We start from the raw sequence: 16,427 nt of genomic DNA, 5'->3' as shown, positions 1-16,427 counted from the left end.
GAAAGAAAAAGATAAGGACTTTTACAAAACAAATACCATTATTCTGCCTGAATAAAATTAACAAGAATTCTTTAAAATATCAAATACCTACTGTGTCCACATTCCCCCCCCTACCCGTGGCTCGTTGCTAGTTGGGGTTTGTACTGGGACTATTCATTGTGATAGGTGATGCGTTGCCTCACTTTATCTCAAATCTATGGGTCCCCTCTCCATCTCTTTTCTCACTTTGTAATATTTTTTGGATGTAACCAGGTAATTAGTCCTATGAAATTTCCCACAGTCAAGATTTTACTGATCCAAAGCAGAAATTTGAACCCAGATATATTTCCAGAATGTATGGGCTTTCCAGGACAGTGGCTCTACCTTTTATAGTATCATTTCTCTGTGGCAGTCAGTCATTCCCAACACACAATTGATCATAACACTCATCTGCTTGAAATCCATCATCTCAGGGTAAAATCCACCGTCCCTTGGAGCTAAGGCTCCAGAGGACCTGGTGCTGGGCCGCTTCTCTGATCTTGAAAATTCTTCCTGATTGTTGTGGTTTGGCCACGTTGGCTCTCTCCCTGTGGTTAGAATGCCTAGAGCACAAGGCAGGTTTAGATTCTTCATCCATACTGCAGGTCCCACCTGGACACTTGCTCTGGGTTCACGGAGCTACCATAACTGGCTTCCTGCCCCATCCCCCGACTGAACAGGTTCCTTGCCCACATCTGCAGCCCCAGGAGCTTCCATAGGTGAACTGAGAGGGAACCCAGGGTCCAGGAAACTGTGCCACCCAAACGGCCCCTTCTTCCTCCCTCAGTGGGCACAACCCTACCCTCTCAGCCAGTGTAGACAATGCAGAGTCTAGCGCTGGCCCCTGCTTTGAGCTTCCTCTCCAGGATGTCTGATTCCTGGGTGCCCACAAGTTGCTACTTTGCTCTGAAAATTGCTCACTCAGCTCAATCTGTAGGACCTGGCATGGAAGGTACCCCCATCCCCCAACACACTTGGCCTTCATTTCAATCTATAGATTCCCCTATCCCATCTCTCGTTTCCCTCATTGCGATATCTGGTGGATGAAACCAGGTAATTAGTTCCATCAAATTTCTCACAGTCTGAATTTTGCTGATCTGAAGCAGAAACTTGAACCTGTTGCTGCCACACGCAGCTCTCAGAGGTCCCCACCCTTCATGAGGTGGCTCCTGGCTGACCCTTCTTACCCCTGCCTCCATCTCCTGCCCCAGTCTTGGGGAGCACTTTGTGTTCTCCTCCAAATCACACCTAGAGCCAGCCTGGGGTGTCTCTGATTGAACATGGCTCCCAGCCAGTCTGCCTTGAGCTTTCAGAACAGCCACCATCCTGAGTCCTCCACATCTTTGTGGACACTGAAATTTTAAGTTTCTCATCTCTCCACTCGGCCCAGGCTGTTATGAGCCTCTGTTCATTCATTCATTCATTCATTCGTTCATTCATTCCTCAGAAACACAGATTGGGCCCTTCTCTGCCCTGGGCAGGATGCTGGGCTTTGGGGCTGGTGAGCCAGATGGATGGTGGGTAGCTGCAGGTGCTCAGGCCATCTGAAAAGAGATGAGCCCCATGCAGAAGCCACGCAGTGTGATGGGTGCTACAGTATGGGGATGGACAGACAAGAGGCTCTGGGAGTGTAGGGCCAGGGGTCCGGGAAGGCTTCCCAGAGGAAAGGCACCTAGGATGAGTTTTGGTGGGTGATTAGGGTTTCACTGGCTCTATCGGTTTGCCAGAGCAACCATAACAATGTTCCTCGAATGGGACAACTTCAATAACACCAGTTTATTGGCTCAGAGCTCTGGGGGCCACAAGCCCCAAATCAAGGTGTCAGTAGGGTTGGTCCCCTCTGGGGGCTGTGAGAGAGAGTCTGCTTGATGCCTCTGCCCGATGTTGGTGGTCTGTGGGCAGTCTTTGAAGTTCCTTGGCTTCTAGAAGCATCACCTTGATCCCTACCCTCATCCTCACATGGTGTTCTCCTGTTTGTGTGTCTGTTTCCAAACTTCTCCTTTTATAAGAAACCCCCTTGAGGACCTCATTTAGACTTGACCACTTCCGTGAGACCCTATCTCCAAATAAGTTCACGTTCACAGGTACTGAGGGGTAGGACTTCATTGCATGGATTTTGAGGAGACACAGATGAGTCTGTAACATCAGGGGAAAGCGGTGAGGGGGAGGGGGGATGGTGTGTGTGGGGTGTAATATGTGCAAAGTCTGGAGGCAAGAGAGCAACATGAATCCAGGGAAATGAAAGTTGTTGGGTCTGACTGGGTGGGTTTGGGGTCAAATGGCGGAGGCCGGAGGTGAGGCTGCAGAGGCTGGTTGGGGTCGGATCTGGGAGAATCTCAAAGACTTGGAGAGGAGTCCGCAGCTTGTCCATGAAGAAGAAGGAGCCATGAAGAATTTTACACAGGGTGTGGCAGGGACAGAACTCTCTGCCTGTGGGTCTGGGGGTCTCAGCTGGCAGACCTGGGGGAGGCAGTGGTGAGAGAAAGCAGACGGATTTCAGAGAGGGGGGTTGAGCAGGGCTTCCCAGTGGGTTGGTTGGAGAGGAGTGAAGACAAGGGAAGCTTCAGGATGGTGTCCTGGTTTCTCTTTCATCTGGGTGCTGGGGGCCCCACTCGTGGTTGAGGCCTCAGGAGAAGCCTGACATGGAGGCCCCCAGGCTCAGACCCTCTTTGTGGTAACAGACAGCAGAGAGCCAGTTTCTCGCTGGGAACTGGGGAGTCATTCTGTGAAGGCTGGGAGCAGCAGGGACAGAGTGCCTGCTCTCAGTGCAAGAAGGACGGAAGGTGTGGTCCGAAAGACTCACTTGGCAATGGATCCTAAGTGGCTTTTATCCCCTGTCTTTTATGGCATGGCGTACCCAGAACATGGCCCACACTTGAAGCCTGGCATCAAGGATTCCCCAGGGTCTGCTCCAGATCTTGCCAGCTGCAAGCTCTTCTGTCCCTGCTCTCCTCGTGATGAGCAGAACAACCCAGTGTCCCACCTCCATCCTGGGTAGCTTAGCCACTCCGTCTCTTCTAAACGTTCTCCTAGCTTTGTGTGATGTTCTCCCCTCCTTCCGGCTCCTCTTGTACATCTTTTATCTCCCCTAATTATATTACGAGCTTCTTGATGTCAGGCAAAAACACTGGACTCACCAATGTCATCCCATTGTCTGCACATAAGAAGGAAGGAAAGAAACAGACATTTATTGAACACCCATTAAACACCGATCAGTATATCACAGGCTTCAAGAGTAAATTCACAGTTAATCCTTACTGCCTTTCAGTGTTGGTCTTTGAAGTCAGACTACAGGTGAGAACACAGGCTCAGAGAGAGGGAAGTGCCTTGATCAAGTGACTTGGTAAACTTGTCAGGGCTCTGAAGTGTGTGCCCTTTCTACTCCAGCGAACTGGAGTAAAAGGGCACACACTAGATACAGGCTTGTTGAATGAATGAATGAATGAATGAATGAAATGAAGAATGAATGAATGAAAAGTGGGAGGGATGGGCTCTCTCATTTTAGGACTGGAAAGGGTGCAAGGAATGAGGGTAGAAATTGTCCAGTAAATGAAGGAGGTGATGAGCTAGGTGTGGAAGGTCATCCTGAGTTCTGTTATCACAGCCCCTTGGAGAGTGGCTGGAGGAACAGGAGGGCCCTGGGCTTCACTGAAGGTGACCTTGGGCAAGTCACTCCCATGGGGAAGGAGAAGACTAGACTATCCTCCATCTGCAGACCTTCTCTTGGTCACACTGATGGTGGTCCTCAGGGACTCCCACCATTTGCTGGCCTCCCCAGAGCTCATAACAGAGGGCAGGGAGTGGGTCAGGAAAGTGGCCCTCACTTCTCTCCAGCAGGGCCCAGATCACCTCAGTAGCTGACCTGTTCAGAGTGGGTGAGACCTTTTCATTTCAATCAGGTCTGGCACGTGATGGGCAGTCATTTCAAAAGGAGCTCAGCTCTCCAATTTGCCTCGCTTCTGCCAAGCTAGGAGAGAGATGCATTTGTTCTCTCTGTGGAGAGAACGAAGGTGGGAGGGAGCAGAGGGTATTAGATTCAATTATAAATAGAGGCTCTTGGAGTCCATTCTCAGGTGTGGAAATGCTGACTCTTTCCCCCTGACTCCTCTGCTTTTAAGCCACAAAGATGTCCAGGCTCCCAGCAGGCTCCTTGGGTCCGCCCCAGCTACCTTTTCCATGCATGCTGCTCCCTTCTCAAAGGGTGAATTAGCCCATGGGTCGGTGATTTTGCCTGCGATATCTCCATTCTCCTTTCCTAAAATAATCACAGTGTTCTCATTCATTCTCTTTCTGCCTTTCCTTTTTTCTCTTAACTGTATTGATGATGCCCTCTGATGGGCTGGGGATGCAGCTTCCTGGGAGAGAGAGGGACCTCAGTTTATACCCCTACTTCTGTTTCGGATTCCCTGAGCAACTTTACTGTGCTAAGCTGGCCTCAAACATGGGCAAGAGACCAACTCACCAAATTCTGTTCGTTAATATTTTGCTGAGGATTTCCGCCTCTGGGTTTACGAGAGAAATTAGTCTGTCATTTTCTGCTAATTTATCTTTCAGGTTTTGGTATCAAGATAATGCTGGCTTTATAAAATAAAATGGGTTGAGAAGAGTTTCAGTCTCTGGGAGAGTTTGTGTAAAATGGCATTTTTCCTTAAGCACTGGGTGGAATTCCTTTAAGAAACCTCTTGGGCAGGCTTGGAGGTTTTCTTTGGGGAAAGTTTCCATGGTGGATTCTTTTTCTTTGGTTAGCTCTTGGACAGTAGTCAGATTATTTGTCCTCTTATGCCAATTTTAGTAGGCTATGTTTTCTTATGATTTGCCCATTTCAATTATATTTTCAATTTACTGGCAAAAATATAATATCTCCTTATATTTTGAATCTCCTTGGGACCCTGCAGTGACATTCTCCTTGTCATGACAGATACTGGGTATTGGTTATCAGTGCACTCTCTTAATCCTCAGTTGGTTTTGCCAGGCACTTACCAATATTATTAGTACTGGAAGAATCAACTTTTGGCTTTGTTCATCAATTCTATTGTGCTGTTTTCTCTTTCATTGATTTTTGCCCATTATTTCCTTTCTCCTACTTCCTTCTGTTTTATTTTGTTGTCTTTTCTTCCTTCTTGAGATGGAAGCTTAGATCTTTGGCTTTCAGCTATCTTCTCTCCTTGTATATGCAATTGAGGCTAGCATTTTGCCTCTGCACACGGTTTTAGCTGCAGCTCTGTTAGTTTTGAAATGTCATATGTTCATCATTCAGTTGAAAGTACTTTCTAATTTCCAGTGTTATTTCTACTTTGACACAAGAGTTATTTAAAACATGCATTTCTTTACCTTTTTTTTTTTTTTTTAAAGCAATCTCTTGTTTTGGTAGAAATTTGTAGCTCACTTTCACTTTTTTTTCCCTGCAGGATTTCAATTCTTGAAATTTGATGAGATTTGCCTTGTATATATAGACCAGCATATGGTTAATTCTGGCAAAGTAAAGAATCAACCTCAGGATTTGTTGATGAACTCAACTGTGCTTTGCTCACTTTTGCTATCTGCTTCTCCCTTTATCTTGATCTCACATCACTTAATTCTCAGAGCAGCTCATCCAGGGTCCTTTTAAAGTCTCCCTTTTCAGATAAAGGAACTATAGAATCCTAGTATGTTGGTTAAGGGCGGGGTTTGAATCATGACTCCATTGGTTATTGGCTGTTTGACCTTGAGAAAGCTGCTTAACCTTTAATTTCCCCATTTGTGAACTGGGGATAATAATGGCATCCACCATACAGAGTGGCAGTGAATAAATAAGCTAAAATTTGTAAAGTGCTTAGAAGGGTGTCTGTCATATGGTAAATGCCACAAACATGTTTCTTAAAGAAGTAAATAAGTCCGGGTCTGAGAGGGAAGATTTCCTGACTAAACTGACACAGCTAATGCCACACAGCAGGTTAGTGGAAAAGTTAGAAGTCACATCCAGGTCTGTGTGACTTGAGATGTACTTCTGTCATTGCATCATGCTGCTTCCCAAACTTGACTCCAAATCAGTGACTGGTTCGGGGGGAGCAAGTAGGTATCTTTTTATTTGTCTTTGAGTTTCAGTAGGATCCTGAGCTCAGTGTAGTGTGTGCTATGATTGATGGCATGGGGTGAAGAGGGAGGCATGAGTGACAGGTATGTACCATCCCTGATCTAAGCCAAGGGCCACCTCTTCCTGGAGGTATTTTTAATTACTAATTTTAATTACACAGTGAGCTGTCGGTTCTTTGAAGCTTTTTGAGTCTTGACATCATCACTAAACCTGGAGTTTGATTCCAGACTCTCTTAAGTTTGACTTCATGGGACATAGCTCCTCGGGATTTCTGTGCAGGTGGGAAGAACTTGAACAAGGCTGGAGCTCTTGTCTTATGACTATCTGTACCTGCTGTGGGGGCATTATTATTGTTCCTCTGACCAGATGAACTCTGGAGGCATAGAATTTCTCTTTGGCTGAACATGTGGAATACTTTCTTTACAAAAATTTGAAGGCTAAGCCATACCTTGTTCTTCTCTGTGTCTGTATAGGTCTTAGCATCAATCTGGCCACCCAATATAAACTTAACAGATTTCATTGAATTGACTTGGCTTTTATTTTGATGGATGTAATAGGTGAAGTTGTTTCCCCAGAATATCCAAGTGAGTTTATTTGAAGTCAGGACAAAGCTGATGTCTCCATGTTAAGACTCTGGAGACAACAGTTATGCCTCAGACTTGGTTTCATGGGAGGGAGAAGAGAAGGTAGCATTTAATTAGCAATTTATTTTTATTTGACAGATAGCTTTTTTTTTTTTTTAAGATTTTATTTATTTGAGCAAGAGTGAGAGCGAGAGAGCACAAGCAGGGGGAGTGGCAGAGGGAGAGGGAGAGTGAGAGGGACAAGGCTGAGCAGGAAGCCCAGCAAGGACTTTATCCCAGGACCCTGGGATCATGGACTGGGTTGACTGAGCCATCCAGGCTCTCCTAATTAGCAATTTCTATAGCAACAGGAATTTAGCAAAAAAGCTTTAGATACTATATATAGTAGTTAATTTAACTCTCAGAAACCCTCCATTGTCATTTTACAAGGCAATTATGTGAGACTCAGAGAGGTTGAATGACTTGCTTGATGTTATACAGCCAGTAAGTAGCAGGACTGGGATCTAACCCCAGGTCAGCATGACTCCAGAACAGATGGTCTTTCCAATATACCATTCTGCCTCAGGTTGTCCATCTATCCACCCATCTGTCTGTCTGTCTGTTCATACATCCATCCATTCATCTATCCGTCCATCCCTCCCTCCATCATCCATCCCTGAAACAAATATTTTTTGAGTACTTACCATGTACCAAGTAGGCAAGCTCCATGCCCTCATGAGGTAATACAGATAAAAGACAATTAAAGAAATAAATATATAAGCTGCATATCACCTGGTGAATCAATGCCACTGAGGCCTTGGGGAATGCAGCACTGAGAAATAAGTTCAGCTGGAGTCAGGACACCTGGGTGTTAGTCGTGCTCTGCACTGACTCATGGGCTGACCTTGGGCAAAGCACCTCACCTTTTGGGTCTCTGTTTCTCATTAGTGAAACAACAGTTTGGACTAGAAATATGACCTCGAGAGTCCCTGCTGCCCACAATTCTATAATTCCACATCCTTAAACAGTTCTGCTCTCTCATTTCTTTCTTCATAAATAACACTATATGAAATTGCCACAAAAAGCCCCAAACAGGTGCCCAAGGAGCCGCAGAAGCAGATTCCTGGTGTCTGAAATTCAAGGACTTTGTCACTTTGAGTCTGAAGACAATTTACCTGGATTCTGACCTATTTCTGTTTGTCTCTGGTTGTAAGTTTCTCAGTCCCAAATGGTGTGCGTGTGGTGAGCCCAGAGCTACTTCCTGGGAACGAGGTGGGGATTATTTATCAAATCAAGCCCTGCTGTGGAAGCAGACTCTGTGTTTACACCATTCATGCATTCAGCAAATATTGTTCCTATCACAGACAAGGACAAAAGTAAACTTCACCCTGAAAGGTCTGCATTACCACAGGCTTTCAATTCCAGAGACTCTCGAAAGCCTCCTGATACCCCTTTCTCCATATTCATGCGTCTCAACTTGGACCTAAGATTTACCACTGTTGACCATCTCTTGGTCAACAACAATGAAAAAAAAAATTCAGATAGCAGAAGTAATGCATTCCCAATGTTGAAAATACAGCAAAGAATAAATAAGAAAAACAACAACCCATAATCCCACCACCCACAGATAAACACCATTAACATTTTATCGTATTTCCTTCCAGTCTTTTTACGCTTTTCAAAGTAGCTGAAATCATATTTTATAACCTTTTTCTATCTTGCTCTTTTACTTAATGTTATATCATTAAGCATTTTTTCCATGTCGTTAAGAACAGTCCATAAGCATCATTTGTAATGGTGGCACGATATTCCATCTTGTGGAGGCAGTTCAATTTACTTAGCCATTCCCCCAAAACCCAACATTTAAGCTTTTTTACCTATAATATTTTATTTTTATGAATGATACCATGATGAATATATTTTGTACATAAATCTTCGTCCACACATCAGATAATTTTTCTAGGATAGACACCAAGATCTAAAACTTACTAGTCAACTGGGTTTCCAGAAATTTTATACTCCATTTTTACTCTTCTCAAGAGTCTGTGAGGATGTTCAATGACCCACCTCCTTTCGCCAGCATAGACTATTATCATTAGAAAGAAACTTTGCTAATTGGATAGGTGAAAAGAGTATCCATTATTATTTTGGCTTCCATCTCTTTGTTTAGTAGCATGGGCAAATAAATAGTATAACATTTCTTAACTACTTGCATTTATTTACTCTTTCTGGAAATGTCTGTTTATATTTGATTATCTCCTTCTTTCTAGGTGGCTTTTTTCTCTTTGGACTTTTGTCCACAGACATGGTTTCCCCAAATGAACAACAAACAAGAAGAACTTAAGAGCAAATAATCCTTAAATTGAATCACAATGTGCTCTGTTGTTCCCTATGGAAAAGATGCTTTGGCAATCTGCTGCGTAACAAACTACTCCAAAACTTAGTGACTTAAAGCAACCATGTTATTTTGTGCATGATTTTTGGGTCAGCAATTTGAGAAAGGCTCAGTTGGACAGTTAGTCATTGCACAATGTGGCATCTGCTGGTGCCCTGGTGGGGATGGCTGGAAGCCTGGGCTCAGCTGGGACCACTGATGATCAATAGCCTGCATGTGTTCTCTCTAGCATGGTGGCTTCAGGGAAGTTAAGCTTCTTTCAAGGACCTCCAGAATTCCCAGGGAGAGTAGTCTCAGATACAAGAAGTAGAAACTGCTATTTCTTAAAGTCAGGACCTGAAAACTGGCACAGCATAACTTCTGTTGTATTCTGTTGGCCAAAGCAGCCACCGAGCATGCCCAGGTAAAAGAAGAGTGTATACAGGTCACTTCTTCATTGGAGGAGGGTCAGGGATTAGTAACCATCTTTCATCTGGTACAAGAGTATCTCTATATTCCATGATTAAGTTAGTATGGATTCAGAAGATGGAAGAAGGTAGGGAATAAATGAATCAATGAGTAGATACTGAGAAGCTAGACAATTTGCAGAATGCCACACAGCAGATCCTAGGTGAGCCCAGACTTTCCTCAAGGATTATTATTGCTAGTATTTAGCTCTAGAAACATTCTTTCTTCTAGGGAAGGGCCTTATCTTCCTAATATATGTGGAAACCAGCACTACATGGAATGACACGAAAGATCCAGAATGGAGTCACATTGTAGTCATCCCTCTCCACTCACATGCCTGAAATGACGATGTTGTCAGAGGACAGGTGTGGGGGGAGTGAATTAAAACATCTTGGTCTCAGAGTCAACAACATTGGGTAGTAGATTACATATGCTAATATGCATAATTTTCAAATCCTTATCTTTCTTTCACAGACAAGTGACCTAGAGTTATTAGCAGAGCTTATAATGTCAAGTATTAGAGGCTGAGATTATGTGACATAACTTATTACTCTTCTCCTGAGAATTTAGCCATTTTCCCAACACAGAGAGCTTGGCCCAATAAATACCGGGGTGAGGATTGCCTTGGATTTTGTAATAAGACAGAAAGGATTTCTTTGAGTCATTTTAGTGACTTATTTTATACCAATAAATGTCATTATACAACCTAATACCTCCCATCAATTCCCCAGCATAATCAGAATGCAAAACTTCTCATTCACTCATCCATCCATCCATCCATCCATCCATCCATCCATCCATCATCTAATGGGCACTTTCCATACTTCTGATATGTGTGGAGATACAATGGTGAGTTAGAGAGACATTATCTCAGTACTCACTGAATTGCCTACAACACAGCTGCAGGAAGAAAGGGGTAGGGAAGATAGATTTATTGAGTGCCAGCTCTGTGGCTCAAGTGGTGCACATGATCTGCTTTTGTCCTCACACCTGAGATCCAGGGATTAATACTTAGCCTTTAGAGGGAAGGAAGCTGGGAGTCAGAGAGAGAAGTAATGTTGAAGGTCATGCAGCTGGTCAGTGGTAGAGCTGGGTTGGGAACCTTGGTCTCTCTGACTCAGAGCCACTGCCACAGGAGTGACAGGAGAGGGACACCTAGGGCTATCCAGCTTCATAAGACTTTGTGGTTTCTCATTGATTCAAACCTAGGACTACCAGGTAACTCAGTTGGAAAAACTTGTTCTCATGGGCGTCTTCTGAAGGCAAAGTGGAGCATGACAGACAAAGCATCCTGGTTTGGGACCCAGGAGACCTGAGGTTCTCACCCTGGCACTATGTGACCATGTCCAGTCCATTTGCATTTGGGCATGTGTGACAACTATGAAATGCAATCCTGGGACTGGGGGGTTCAAAGTGGGTGGGGTGAGTGGATGGTGGAAGCAAGAGCAGATTCCTGTCACGGACCTTGAGTCTAATTCCATTAGACTCTACCTGTGTATGGCAGTGGTATCAGGGAAGCTGGGTCTAGTCCTCTGAGGTGGAAGGGGTTGGCCACAGCCCGGTGGGGTGTCAGGGTCACAGCCACACATGCTAGAGCCCCGTGGAGGGAGATGGGCCCAAGGAATGGTCACTGGACAGGGAGATGCTCAGACTGGAGTAGGAGTTAGCTCATTTGACCACGAGCTGCTCAGTGGCAATTGTGTTTAATATACTCCGAAAAGCAGATATGGAGTCTTTTGTGCTTAAAGAGGAGGAGGAGACCTGAATTTAATAATAATGTGATGAAACCAGCCTGATAGACTTCAGCTTGAGAGAAAGCCACAAGAGTCTCTGAGACCATAGAGCAGGAGATGGGGCTTTCTAGTTTGGGGACTGGAGAAAGGCTCAGGTCAGTCAAGTTTGAAATGCAGAGTTTCCCCTCCTCTCCCTCCAACTCTCTGGCTTCATCCTTTATCTTGAATGAGGCTCACGCATTGCCATGAGGTATTTGGTGTGGGTTTTCCTTGCTTTTTCTCTTTGCTCCCCTCAGCCCTTTTAATTAGAATTTTTTTTTTTTTTACCTTTTATTAAACTGCAGGACATTTATCTTTATTAACTCTCTCAAATATTGTTTTCATTTTCATTTTTCTCTTTCTGGATCTCCTATCTAGATGTTAGAACTTCTACCTCCATCTTGATTTTTTCCCTCCCTCCCCCATCCCCTTATCAACCATCCATCCTTCCTTTCCTCCTTCCTTCCTTCCCTATACATATGGCCTGACCGTAGCCCATATCCCTGGAGAAAAATGTTTTTTTCTCCTCCCTTCCCTCCCTCCTTTTTTGAGATATAATTGACATACAACATTGTGCAAGTGTAAGGTGTACAATATGTTGGTTTGATAATTTATATATTGCAATATGGTTACCACCTAAGTGTTGGGTAACATCTCTATCATGTCACTTAGTTATTTCTTTTTTGTGGTGAGACCAAGTAAAATCTGCTCTCTTAGCAAGTTTGAAGTGTGTAATACACTATTGCTGACTATAATCACTATGCTGCGCATTGTCTGTCCAGAATTTATTTATCTCTGAGTTGCTCCCCACTTCGGATCACTTTTCTTCTAGCAGTTTTCTAAACATACCTCATACTTTCCCACTTTTCTGCCCTTGGTCACACCTTTCCTGGCAAACATCTACTTATACTTTGCAGCTCAGCTCAAGTGCCCCTTTCTCCTACATCAAGTCTCCTCTGACCTTCCTGATAATAATCCTAGTAACTAATGGGTCTTAAGCTCTTGCTCTGGGGCTAGGCCTTGTGATAAACACTTTTCATGCATTTCCTATTTATTTCCTACCACAATCCTGTCACACAGAGGTTAAGTGGCTTGCAGAAGGTGACTCAATGTGTCAGTGATGGTGAGGAGATTCGATCAGGCATTGGATGCCAGAAGCCATCAGTAGATCATCTGAGCACGTGATCTACTGTCTCCTGCATTTCCAGCTCTCTATCCTGGCAGTACCCCTTTGGGTTATTTGTCATTTGTTTCTATCACTGTCTGTAGCTGGGCCTGGGTGTCTCTCTCTTCACAGCCCAGCATTAAGTCTTGGCTTGGAGAAGATGAAGGAATGGATGGCAAAATCTGTGTGTGCCACTCCTGCAAGATGCTTTTTAAGGATCAGCACTGAGCAGAGTGCTTTACACATAATAGGAACCAACCAACCAGCCAACCAACCAAACAACCAACCAACCAAGCAACCAACCAACCAACTGGCCAGTAAACAAATGAATTAAAGAACCAATCAAACAATCAACCAACTAACCAACCAAGCAACCAACCAACCAACTGGCCAACCAATGAACCAAACAACCAACCAACCAGCTACATTACCTGTCCCAGAAGAAAACTGAGGAAAATGTCATTTCCTTGCTAGAGTTATTTGTTGTGCTTGAGCATTCATTAATTTGACAAACATTTATTCAGTACCTACTATGAGCAATGTCTGTTTGACTTGGTCTTGTAGATTTCTGACAAGGGTTTTACCTCTGTTTTGTGTTATTACCCCCTGCGGCAAACAGGTATTCTATGCCCTGAGGGGTAAGCAGGTGTCAGGTGTTTGATGAAGGATGATGTAAGAGTCTGGGAAAGTAGCTCTCAGGCCATCTATCTTTGATTCAGAAACAAGGGAAACAAAAGCTCTGGATTCTCTAACTTTATGAACAAAAGATGAGGTATTCATGAGCAAATAGCAGAACTAAGTAAGCATAATACAAAATTAATAAGACAGAGCTTTTAGAGCAAAGTAAAGGAATTAATAATAAACTACTATTTACTACTGAGATTTCAACTCCCTCCCTCCTCAAAAAATAAAAAAATAAAAAAGAACTTATTTGATGACCATACCATGTCAGTTTGGTATTACTTTGGAGTTGTCTGTGTTACTAAAACCAGATTCTCTTTGGTTTATGCTGTCTTTTGCCTACTGATGTTTTTTGATAACTATTTGGCTCAAGATGGAGGCATAGTCCTTAAATAAAACATGGTCTGGTTTACTGAGGGATCAAGAGTTTCTTTGTCCCTCTGCTTCACCTATTTATTTTCATAGCCACGTTAACACAGCCTCATGCTGACCTGTTACTCTTAATTGGCAAGCCTGAGTTGAAAGCAATGGGGGCTACTATTGGTTGCCTATCCAATTACGCTCTTTTCTTTCTTGCTGATTGAATTCTGATTTTGGTGAAGGGCAAGTGCCCAATCTCTGGAGATAAATCAGGATCGCCCCTTACCCCAATGATGTAGATACTCTTCTTCTTGGCAAATGTCATGAACATGAGACATGAGGGGAAGTCTGTTGGGGAAGTTCAGGCAAAATTTTCCTGTCTGGAGAGAGAGATGGAGGAGGAGAAAGCCTGTTCCCCACTTTGGTCCTCCTTTCCAGGAATGGGAGCTATTTTAGCCCTCTGAAGACCAGACCAGAAGACCCCATGGACCCCAGAGAGGCTGAACAAGGGTGCAGATGCCACTGAACTGCTGAATAAGCCAATCCTGGGCACAGATCCAGACTCCCTGTCATGTGAGATGATTCCATATCGTTATTACTCCAGAACTTCTTTATTGGCCTGTTCTGTTACTTGCATGATCTGCCCATTGGTACAACTGTTACAAGGACTGCACCCTGATTTCTCCTGCCACATGTGTACTGCATAGGACAGGACTCAGGCACACATGTACCAGGTTTTTCCTTTTGACCCTCTACAGTATCTGGTTAGAACCAAGACATTACTGCCTCTGTTAAACAGGCTCAGTACTGATGTCTTTTACCACATGCAATTATCATGCCATTTGCCCTGGGTTGCTGAGACCCTCTCAGTAGCATGGAAAATAGAAAGTAATCTGACTTGTGCCTACCTGCAAGCTATGACACTGTCTTTTTAGGAGACCTTGGCTTTAGACAGAGGTCTTAGGAGCTGTGATGGTTAATTTTATGTGCCAACTTGATGGAACCATGAATTGCCCAGGTATTTTGCCAGATATTATCTGAGTGTTTCCGTTAGGGTATTTTTGGATGACGTTCCCCTTTAAATAAATAGATTGCATAAAACAGATTGCCCTCTCTTATGGGAGTGGGTCTTGTTCGATCAGTTGAAGGTCTGAATAGAACAAAATTTGTCCCTCTAGTAAATAAGAAGAAATTCCTCTTGCCTGACTGCCTTCAACCTGGGACGTTGGTGGCTTTTCCTGCCTTCAGACTCAAACCAAAACATGGGCTCTTCCTGGTTCCATAGGCCAGTGTGTCTCCTGGGTCTCCAGCTTACAGCTGGCAGATCTTGGGACTTGTCAGTCTCTACAATCATGTGAGACAATTTCCTATAATAAATCTCTTTTCTCTCTATCTTATTGGTTCTGTTTCTCTGGAGAACGCTGCTTAACCGAGGAATCACCCAACTCTGAATAAAGCAAGTACAGTTTGCTCCTCAACACAGTGAGAGAAGGAATCTAACTCTTTCCACCTGGCTTCTCTGTGCCAAGCACTGACTACTTTTCACACAGTATTTCATTTAGTCTTCCAGCAGCCTTGAGAAGGGGATCCTGCAGCTGCTTCTCATCACTGGAGGCAACTGAGACTCACGGCAGAACAACAGCTTGCTCATGGCTACACAGATGGTAAAGGCAGAGCTGGGATTTGTGGGTTTTCTATTAAATCAAACTGTCTGGGAGATGCTGGAAGCATTTGGGAGAGTGTGCCTTTCTTTGCTTGTTTCCCCATTTGTCCTCAAGGGAACTGTCTGCTCCTTTGTTTGGGGCTGAGACCTACTTGGCTATCCAGCTCAGGGTTCTCCCATTGTTCTCATTCATTTGAAAAGCTGAGTGATTTACAAAGACAATTCCTTAGCAGAATCAGCTGACATTTGCAGTGTTTTTAGCAAAATGCAGACAATTCATTTTTAGCCTCATGTGAGAGTTTCTTCCTTCTCCCTACAACCTTCTTTCCTCTTTCTTTTCTTTTTTTTTTTTTAGTTTTAGTCTCAACATCCCCTACCTTATTCCTTCCACCCATGAAAGCAATTTTAACTTCATGAAACTAATTAAAGTTTTATGTGCCTACATTCCTTTACTGGAGTGATCATAGATTCCTTAGATTGAAATGGAAATGGGCCAAGAGGGAAACATCTTCAGAACTCTCCTATGAAGATGAGGTTATGTGTGCAGTTGTAGAGTGACTGAAGATGTCAGCCAAACCTTGGTTTAGGGACCACAGGACTTGTTAATGGAAACCAAGTTCTTCAGGACAAAAGCCCTAAGAAGGGGAGTCAGGCAGATGCTGATGTATGTGCAGGAAATGTTTGTTGAACAAATGAATGTGAAAATGGACAAATGAGTAAATAAAAAATTATGACTAGTAATAATGCACTTAAAATGCTATTGCTAGGGGTGCCTGGGTGACTCAGTTGGTTGAGCATCCAAGTTTTCATTTTGGTTCAGGTTATTGTAAGAAGGACGTTAGGGTTCAAAGTCGATGACCAAGAAAGAATCCTTGGGATCTCTTTGGTGCCAAAAGGTGGTGTTATGAAAACATGGGGACAGAACTGGGGGGCAAAAAGAGCTGCATTGGGGTCACAAGGAGTGGCCCATTGTATACTTTCAAGCTGGGAGGGGGTTAGGGATCACGTAACTCTCTAATGAATTTTGGAAGCAAGGTTTCTAGGACCTGGAGGGGGCTAACTATTGTTGGGAAAATGTCATTTCTTACTATCCAGTAAAACCTAAGTCATGAGACACTCTAGATGGACATTGGTGGGACTTACCCTTGGGGGATGAGTGCCAACATGTATCTTGGGGAAGTTTCTGAAAGAATTTATGTATGTTGAAGTAGACTTCTAGGATCCTGGGGGCTGGGATAAGATTGCCTTTACTCTTAACAAAGTAGTAACATTAAAGAAGCTGAGTTCTTA

At 43.8% G+C, this 16,427-nt stretch overlaps 1 long non-coding RNA gene across 3 annotated transcripts in view; it reads left to right on the top strand.

The window, feature by feature from the left end:
- LOC101685720 overlaps nt 1–15,182 on the top strand; it is a 44,083-nt gene extending 28,901 nt beyond the window's left edge. For all 3 annotated transcript variants that reach the window (XR_006607506.1, XR_006607504.1, XR_006607505.1), the window contains one exon: nt 13,913–15,182. This is a non-coding gene — a long non-coding RNA (uncharacterized LOC101685720). The remainder of the gene's footprint in view (nt 1–13,912) is intronic.
- The last annotated feature ends 1,245 nt before the right edge of the window (nt 15,183–16,427 follow it).

The sequence above is a fragment of the Mustela putorius genome, unplaced genomic scaffold (assembly GCF_011764305.1).
Source record: "Mustela putorius furo isolate JIRA1106 unplaced genomic scaffold, ASM1176430v1.1 tig00000596_pilon_pilon_pilon, whole genome shotgun sequence".
Lineage (NCBI taxonomy): Eukaryota > Metazoa > Chordata > Mammalia > Carnivora > Mustelidae > Mustela > Mustela putorius.
The sequence above is the reverse complement of the archived record's forward strand: the minus strand, read 5'-3'. Positions and strand labels throughout refer to the sequence as shown.